Below are 10309 nucleotides of genomic sequence, written 5' to 3' on the forward strand. Positions count from 1 at the left end.
AATCTTTTGGGTGTCTGTTGTGATGTTTCCCCTTTCATCTCTGATGTTGTTGATTTGGATTCGCTCTTTCTTTCTTTTGATTAACTGGGATAAGGGTTTGTCTGTCTCATTTAGCTTTTCAAGGAACCAGCTCTTAGACCGTTTTTTGTATTATTTGTTTCTGTTTCATCAATTTCTGCTCTGATTTTTGTTATTTCTTCTCTTCTGCTGGGTTTGGGTTACATTTGTTCTTGCCTTTCCAGTGCCTTGAGTTGTAGTGTTAGAACCCATTTATTTGGGTTCTTTCCAATTCTTTAATGTAGGCACTTAGAGCTATAAACTTCCCTCTTAGGACTGATTTTAATGTGTCCCAGAGGTTGTGTTGTGTTGTATTGTCATTTTCCTTCAATTCCAGGAATTCTTTTATTTCTTAATTTCTCCTTTGACCCACTCACTGTTTAGGAGTGTTTTGTTCAATTGCCAGGAGTTCGTGTAGTGACCAGGGCTTCGTCCATTGTTGATTTTGAGCTTTATTGCTTTGTGGTCTGATAGACTGCATGGAATTATTTCAATATTTTTGTATTTGTTGAGGTTTGTTTTGTGGCCCAGTATGTGGTCAGTTTTTGCAAAAGGTCCATGAGGTGCAGAGTAGAAAGAGTATTCTTTGGTGTTTGGGTGGAATAATCGAAAGATGTCTGTTAGTTCCATTTGATATATGGTATCATTTAATTCAGATGTCTCTCTGTTTATCCTTTGTCCAGTTGACCTGTCTAAATAGAGACAGTGGATATTGAAGTCGCCTACTATTGAAGAGTTGGGGTTAATCTGTGTCTTAAAGTCCTGTAGTGTTGTTTTTATGAAATTTGGATGCACTAGAGTTTGGTGCATATTTGTTCAGTATTGTAATATCTTCTTGGTTAACTGCTCCTTTGATCAGAATGAAGTGACCCTCCTTATCTCTTCTGATTAGTTTTATTTTGAAATCTATTTTGTCAGGTATTAGAATTGCTACCCCTGCTTGTTTCTTAGTGCCATTCGCTTGGAATAATCTTTTCCATCCTTTTACCTTAAGGTAGTTAATACCGGTCCTTGAAGGTGAGATGGGTTTCTTGCACACAACAAAGGGATGGATTTTATTTCTTAATCCATTCACTTAGCCTGTGTCTTTTGACTGGGGGGGGGTTCAGTTCATTGATATTTAAAGTTATTATTGAAAGATGTACATTGGTTCCAGTTATTTAATTTCTGTTTGAATTCTTGACCTAATTTTGTGTTTCCACAACTATACCTTATTTTTTTTCATTGCCCGTATAGTTTTTCTCTCTCTGCTCTCTGTATTGCTTCAAGTATTCTTTGAAGGGCTGGTTTTGTGGACACCTATTCTTTCAGGCTGTTCATGTCGTGGAAGATTTTTCTTTCCCCCTCAACTATAATAGACATTTTTGCTGAGTATAGTATTCTGGGCTGGCATCTATTATCATATAGAACTGAGAATATTTTGGTCGTCCAGGCTCTTCTAGCTTTCATAGTTTGCATTGATAAGTCAGCTGTAATTATGATGGGCTTTCCTTTGTATGTGACTTGTTGTTTTTCTTTTGCTGCTTTCAGTATTCTATCTTTGTCCTGTACATTTAGTGTGTTTACTATGATTTGTCATGGGGAGTTTCTTTTCTGATCCTGCCTATTTGCTGTTCTATGTGCTTCCTGTATTTGTATGGCAATGTCCTTCCTTAATTTTGAGAAATTCTTTTCTAGTATCCCTTTTAAGTTCTGGTCAACACCATTAATCTGAAATTCTTCTCCTTCCTCTATTCCTATGATCCATAGATTTGGTCTTTTCATGGTGTCCCACAGCTCTTGCATATTTCATTCCTGTGTTTTTTAAAATTTTCCATAATCTTTGCTTGAATAGTCCAATTCTTCAACTTTATCCTCCAGTGTTGATATTCTGTTTTCCATTTCATTCATTCTAGTGATGAGGCTTTCCCTTGCTCTTTTAAGTTGGCTTATTGAGTTTTGCACTTCCTTTTTCATTTCTGCTTGAGTTTTCTTCAATGTTTCTACCTCCTTTGTGAACTCATTCAGAAGTTTATCCCTATCTTCTTTTAGCTCTTTGATTTGTTTGTTTGTGTGTTCTTTAAATTCATTGAATTCCTTGATCATGTTTATGATTGTTCTTTTAAATTCAATGTCCTGCGTTATCTCTAGGGGGTTCTCCTTGCAGAACTCTTCTATAGGATTGGTGGGCTTTGCTGGGGACATAGTGCTTTGGCTTTCCTTTTTATTATTCTTTCATTGTGGTTTTGGCATGTAAATTTCTTTTGTTGTTTATTATTCTGATATGAGAATTAAGTTGAAGTATGCTTCTGTTTTTATTATCCAGGTGCCTAGATTCTTATTGGTTATGTAAAGCTGGTTGGTACAAGGTTCAGGTTCTTTCAGGTTTATTTTGGAAGGAACTGATGACTTCACATCAACTCTTCAGGGGTGCCCATAGAAACCCAATTCAGGTTCCAGTCAGGTACACTTGGGCTTCCTTCACCATGTGGAGGCAGGATCCAGGCTCTCTCAGGCAGTCCTGTGTGTTGTTAACCCTATGCCAGAGGGAGACCAGAATTTGGCACTCTCTGATATCTGTTGTGATTCCAGTCTTAGCCTTCCCTGGGGCCTTGGGAAGGGCTTCACAAAATCCCGGGTAGGGGGATGGTATGCAGCAATTAGGGGAAGCTCACCACCATGTGGAGGCAGGATTCGGGGGCTGTCAGGCTGGCCCCTGGGTTCTCAGGCCCTCTGGTAGTTGGAGGCTAGAGGGAGGCCAGAACTCCACACTCTCTGGTCTGCTGAGCTCTGAGCAGCTACCCCGATGGAGGTCCGAACCCACCCTCTCCACATTTCTTTTCTTAAGGTATGTGAACTTACCAGAAATAGCTAAATTGACTTTACAAACACTGATATATATGAAAAAATAAACCCTCCAAAGCAATATGAAAGTGTTTTCTAAATTAAGATTTGTAAATGACATTAGTAATGTGGAATACACTAAAGGTCTGCATGTAACATTGGTAAACAAAACAATCAGATTAATCTAAAAGAATACATGCATATATAAGAATATGTAATGGAAAGAATGAAAGCACATCGAACATAATATTTATTACATACAACATAATTTTTAAGTAAAGCTCTACCTTTATCTCCACTGAACTAGAATAGACAGTGAAGTTACTCCTCACCCCATACCACGGTCTAAGAACATAACATTTATATATCACCACTTACCAAAATAATAATGCAAAGTATCTAGAAGAAAAATGATGTGGAACATGTTCAAGGTTTTGACAAAACTTCTCATCATTAAGAAATTCAGGAAGCTCCAGATATGGGTTTGTTTGAAGAGGGAACATAACACATAACACAGAGACATTCATCAGCACATCGTGCAGAGGGCTCAGAGTAGGAATTGTCATTTTTCACTTTATTCTCATTGAGAATGTTCAGGGTGTGCACCGCACAGTTTATCTGTAAATCGGTCGCACATATTTAAAAGCGTAACTAAGGATCACAGATGAATGAAGTCGCATGACAGAAAGAAGGCAGAGAGGTAAACTAAGAGGGAAGGAAAGGAAGGAATGGGGAAAATGTGGAAGAGGAACTGAAATAAATATGCACAGAAGCTCCTGGGTCAGAAGAGGAAGGAGGAATTTTAAGGTAGGCTGCAAACCAGTTCCACCAGGGGAAGCTGGCAACCTTGAAGTTGTGGTGGACTCTATAATCATTCTGGTTTACCATTAAGTGTAGAAATTCACAGAATGTGGGAGACTCTGAATTTTTGCTGATCATCAGGATCCGTGGAGAGCAGAGGAAGGACTCCATCAGTGCCCCAAGCCTCACACAAGGATATGAACCTGCTCATTCATCAGGGTGTTGCTTTAAATATTTTATTCCATGGAAAGTTACAGAAAGTTCTGAGTAGTTTGAAAACAGCAATGATGCATTTCCAGCATCTGGATACTAAGAAACAGAAGTTAATCCAGCACTGATACAGAAAAGTCCCTGCTTTGTGCTCCATTTCTCTCTCTCTTTCTCTCTCTCCCTCCTTGCTCTCCTCTCTCTCTTTCCCTCCTCTCTCCTCTCTCTCTCCCTCCCTCCTCTCTTTCTCTCTTCTTTCCCTAACTCCCTCCTCTCTCTCCTCTGTCTCTCTCCCTCCCTCCTTTCTCTCCCTCCCTCCTCTCTCTTCTCTCCCTCCCTCCTCTCTCTCCCTCCTCTTTCCCTCCCTCCTCTCTCTCCTCTCTCTCCTCTCTCTCCCTCCGTCTTCTCTCTCCTCTGTCTCTCTCTCTCCCTCCTCTCTGTCCCTCCCTCCCTCCTCTCTCTCCTCTCTCTCCCTCCCTCCTCTCTCTCCTCTCCCTCCTCTCTCTCTCCTCTCTCCCTACCTCCCTCCTTCCTCTCTCTCTCCTTTCTCCTCTCTCTCAATAATGGCTAGCCACATATTTCCTTATATGAGCCATTTTCAGTTTTACGTGGGAAATCGAATGGGTTTTCTTTATATATAAATCTTATGTTTTTTAAAGGCCTAAATTTTAGACATAGGTGTTTGCAGACTCCCTTGAGTTCTACATGCTATCCCTAAAACTTACCCCAAAAGAGTCACACAGTAGCACTGGAGATTTGGGCAGCAGACACCTGTTTAGCATGTTAAAGAATATCTTCTATCTTGTTGCTCAGCCCACAACTGTGCTGAGCACTTTTAGGTGCATGAAGTGATGATGGTGTGTTTAGTTGGGGTAAGTGAAGACAATTTCAGGCAGGGCTGTAATAGCAAAGATGAAAGATCTTTATTATGAGCTCTCATAATATGATGTGAATAGCATGGAATTAGATGTCAATGTGTTAAGGGTTTTCTAAAAATGTCCTGTTTGTGTGTCTGTGTGTTCATAGTACTATGTTCTAAATCCCAAGCCTAGTCTTGAATCTTTGGTTTATGTGATTAGATTTTCTGTCACCCACCTGAACAAAATCAAGTCTTCCCTAAGGCAGAACAGCGTGAGCACAGTGTCCATGAGGCTGAGGACGCAGTGCAGGTACACAATTATCTCATTTATTTGGAATTGGTGTCAAGATAGTGGTTTTGCCTCTCCTGGTTAGTACCTTTATGAATCCGTTTGAATAGTTTCCTGATATGAAATTTGTCCATAAGATTTTACAATCAGAAACTTGATCTCTCACAGAGAAAACCAGCAGGTAATATCAGAGAACAGATATCTGCACATCAGTCCTAGAGGACTATAGGTGACCCAAAGGATCAGCAAGTGCTGTTGAGGGAGATTTTAAACCTTAAGCTTATCTGTTAAAAGCAGGCTTGCATAAACCCCTAAACATCAACTCTGAAGATCAAAAATTTGTAGCTATAAAAAAACCACAGGTGTGAATGAATAATGTAAAATTAATTTGGTAATTTGCCATGAATTATTTATATAAGCTATTAGAAATATCATCATAATACACATACCACTACACCTCCCACCCCAAGTGCCCACCTTTTGGTCCTTGCTGACCATACATTGGGTTCTTGGGTTGCATTAGGCAGATGTGGAATGGAACCTGTGATAAAAGACTGGAATTCATGACCTCACCTCCTCAGTGGGAAGTGATTATCATTTCCCCTGTAAGTTCAGTAACAGCATCTGCATTGGGACAATATTATCTGGAGAGAATCTGTGGACTGTGCAAGCACCTGAGTAGAATGGAAAATGATCAGTAAAGATACCTGTCAGGAGGCATAGCACCTGGTTCTTGAGACCTCAACTTGAAGTACGTGATAATCCCATGGAACTTGAAAGAGGAAACAGAGTCTGAAGAGAGAGAAAGATGAGCACAGAGATCTTCTGGAGTTTTAATTATCTTGACAATTTGGGCTTCCAACTGTTATTTTTGAGAATGCAAGGATCATGGTGGTTCTTCCAGGTGCTCAGTGACATACCGTATCTCTGCTTCCTCCTTAATATGGTGGCTAGTGAAGCCTTTGGCTTCAAAGAATACTGTCGGGGGGTGGGGGCTGTGTGCCGAGATGGCTGGAGGGGATTATGGATTGATACTTTAAATACCTTTATGACATCACTGGCTTCTACAGTGGGAGAAGGGAGCACTGCCTAATGGCTAACTAAAGAAGATGCAGTGCTGGGTGCTAGGGATTCCTTCTATGAAACTGAGGCTGCTTAAGGTTATGTTTACCTGAAAAGTATCTTGGTCAAATTCATGGTTGAAAAAAGATGTAAGCATAAATGGCTCAGTTTAGTATTTTGTTTGATAGTTAGAGAAAGAGTGGATTGAAAACACACAGAAGTTCCCAAAGATACAGGGGCCTGCCTAGAACCAGTGTTTATGTCTCACAGAAGTGGTTCCTGTTGGGAAAAATCACACATTAGTGACATCATAGGTCCATTTAAACTCCATGTGCTCCCATCCATCTGGGAACATGTGATCTTGGTTTTAGGCACAATCACCTGGCCTCTTGGAGGGGAAAATCCCAGAAGATGATGTTGTTGACTTGATCAGTGTTAAACACACAGGCAGCATTACTGAATGTTGCCCAGCACAGATTCTCCTGCAACTGCCTGTAGAGACTCAGGTCTGCTTGTGGATGGATGGAATGAGTAAAGGCAAAGGACTCAACCCTCTGATGGAGGGGAAGAGTGAGTTTAATTCTTTAGCAGTGCTTTTCTATCCTCTCAAAACTACACTCACAAGCTTGGTGTTTGTGCCAGAATACATGAAGAATTAGTTTCACAAAGAACAAAGCACATTCTACAGGTTTACCTTTAAAGTTAATGAATAGGGTACAAACAATATATTAGTTTCTTACACAATCTATAGATTTTAACAACTTCCAGGAAGGCTAGTCAGCTGGTGATTGTGTTTAACATTAAACAGATATCTTATGTCTTGCAGTACCATGACTTAGAGTTATGATGTTTTTGTCTGATCTATGACTAAGGCGGCATCCCCCCAAGTCCAACATTCTTGTTTTCAAGAAATGTCTCGACCTTGTCCCTGATCGCTCTTAACCTCTTCCTTGCTGTTCTCCTTCATTTGCCTTCAGAGTCTACAGCCAGGCCACCTTATCTTTGGCCAGTAATGGTAGCCGCATTGACTACTGGACAGGGCAGCTCAAGCTTGATTTCCCTATATGTTGTCACAAAGTCTATGGTGTCTTCAGCAATTTGCTCTTATTATATATTTCTAGTGGTCAACCAACAAGAAGGACAAAAATGTCTATTGCTTTGGGGGGCCTCTGGGACTTCCCTTGTAAGGTGTCCTATACCTGGCACCGGGAGTTTTCATGTTCCATGGCATCTAGAACCAGCATTATCCAGCCGTGCTGATTATATCTCTCCAATTTATTCATCGAGAACTTCATACACACTTACTGTATTTGCATTATTTCTACCCCTCCCAGTCCTCCTCCAATTTCTCCCAAGTCCCTCCTCCCTCTTCACATTTTTTTGTCCTTTTCTTTTATATTATTATTGTTACATGTACATACATATATATACACATGTATACACACACACATATATATATATATATATATATAATACAGAGTTCACTTACTGGTGTTTGTATGTACATATGTTTAGTACTGACCACATGGGACTAGATAGCCTCTCAGGGGGCTAGGTCCTGGAGAAAACTAATTCTACCTCCTTCAGCATTCACTGATTGCCTGTAATTCTTCATCTTGGGGTGAGATCACATGAAATTTCCCCCATTCAAATTGGCATGTCATCTGGTTTTGCAAATCTTGCTAAGCTACCGCACTGTGGAGATTTCATGGTGCAGCAGCTTCCCTAACATGTCTAGAGTACGTTAACTACCAGCAGGTTTCTTATCCCCCTCTGGGTCTAACCATCTTTCTGCCCACTCTTTAGAGACGCTCCTTGAGCTTTAGTTGTGGAGTTTGCATTGTACATGTATCACTGAAGTCTGGACACCTCACAATCACTTATTCTCTATATTTGACCAGTTGTGGAATTGAACTCCATTCACAAAGGAATTCAGGGCAACAATAGAAAATAGTTAACTCATTAAACTAAAAACCTTCAATAAGCAAAGAAAACAACCAATTGAGTGAAGAGGAAACCCACAGAGTAGGGGAAGATCATCGCCATGTCTGATAGAGAATTAATATCCAGAACACTCAAAAAACTCAAAAAAGAAAGTCAAGAAAACAAACGACCCAATTACACATGGGCTACAGGTCTGAAATTATATTTCTCAAAAGATGAACTAAAAATAACTAAGAAGTACTTTAAAAAGTGTCCAACAAACAGTAATTTGGAAAATGTAAATTAAAATTAAGACTTCATCTTTCTAGTCCAATTGGCTAAGAGCAAGAAACCATCTGATTCCAAATGCTGGTGAGAGGGAGCCCTTAATCACTGCTGGTGGGACTGCAAACTGGTGCAACTACTGTGGAAATCAGACTGGAGAATTCTTCAGAAACTAAAAATGGGGGGCTGGAGAGGTGGCTCAGTGGTTAAGAGCACTGGCTGCTCTTGCAAAGGTTCAAGTCCCAGCACCCACCTGGCAGCTAGCAACTGTTGATAACTCCAGTTTCAGGGGATCTGATGCCCTCTTCTGATCTCCTTGGGCACTGCATGACACAGGTGCAGTACACTGCAGCAATATACTCATACACTCAAAAATTTTAAAAATGTGCTCATACACTCAAAAATTTTAAAAAAAACACTAAAAATAGATTTATCATATGATCCATCTATAAAACTCCTTGGCATAGGCTTAAAACGTTCAAGTTCCTACCACAGAGATACTTGTTCAAACATGTTTTTGCTGCTCTTTTCACAATAGCTAGGCAATGGAAACAACCTAAATGTCCCTCAATCGATGAATAATGAACACGTGGTACATTTACATGGTAGAATTCTCTTTAGCTGTAAAGAAAAATGAAATTTGCAGGTAAATGGGTGGAACTAGAAATGGCTATACTAACCAAGACTCAGAGAAACAACAAATGAGTGTTCTCTCTTTGTGGATCCTAGCTCCAAATCCTTAGAGGTGAATATTCTTCATGAAGTAACTACAGGACTCATTAAAATAGTGAGGAACCCAGGAAGGAGAGAGGAAGGATCTCAACAGAATGGGACAGGAGAACTCTTGCATAGGGAAAATGACAGTTATTCTAACTGGGGAGAGCAGGAGAGAAAGGAAAGAGCGATAAATAATACTTTGAAGAAAACATAGGGAAATTTATGATTTCTTAAGCCTACTGAAATACACATATATATATGAGCGCATGTGTACCGAAGGCTGTATAAGGACAATCACAGTGCCAGGCAAGAGAAACCTCCGAGTTGTTGGTCATAGTAATCCAAGAGACCAACATATCATAGGCCATTTCTACAACTCTTAACTGCTTCTCAGAACTTAGAGGTAAGACTCTAATGCTGAAGACACAGTATACTCCAGGTATAGGTCTTGGAGCATTTAAACCAGAACTGAGCCTATAAACCTCATCCCTGAAGACTACCTCTCACAGTATCAGAAGATACTATGCAAACTGCCTGGGAGAAAACCAACCAGTGATCCTACCCAGCTGTAACACCTATGAACCACAACAATGACCAGTGCAGCAAATTCTATTGTTCAGTAATGGGACCTATACCTTGTGTGTAATTAGCAGCTGCCTCATTGGACTTAAGACCCACTCAATAGGAGGGAATCTATGCATGATAATGTAAACATGGCCAAGTAGACATGGCTGGAGAGGTCATAGGCCTAGAGAAGAACCTCGTACTGTCACTGTCCTATACCAACCTAATTTCTTACTATATTTTAAATATATAACCTTATATTCACAGACAACTGTAGCTCTCCCCACTCATCTACTTCTAGCAAATTATTTTTTAGCTTAGTTTTTGGTTGATTTATAAAACAGTAGGTTTCTAAATGATATTTCATATATATCTGTCATTTTGTTTAACCCTCACCGTCAACTTCTTCATCTTTCCTATCCCCTTGCCCGTGATTCCTTTTAAAACTCCCCACGCCCCCGAACTTTCAATTCATCTATGCTTGAATATTCCCCTTTCTTAAGCTGTCACCCACTGAGTGGAAACTTTCTGAATTTCTGGCCTCTAGAGGCACTCCAGGTTAAACACACATTGAAAGGACTTGTGGCTAAGATCCACATATGAGAGAACTTGCAGTACTTTTCTTTCTTGGCCTTGGTTACCTCACTTAGTATATTATTTTCTAGTTCCCATCCATTTGCCTGCAAATTTCATAATTTCACTTTTCTTTGAAGTTGAATAAA

Source organism: Nannospalax galili, unplaced genomic scaffold (assembly GCF_000622305.1).
Source record: "Nannospalax galili isolate Female #2095 unplaced genomic scaffold, S.galili_v1.0 scaffold649, whole genome shotgun sequence".
NCBI lineage: Eukaryota > Metazoa > Chordata > Mammalia > Rodentia > Spalacidae > Nannospalax > Nannospalax galili.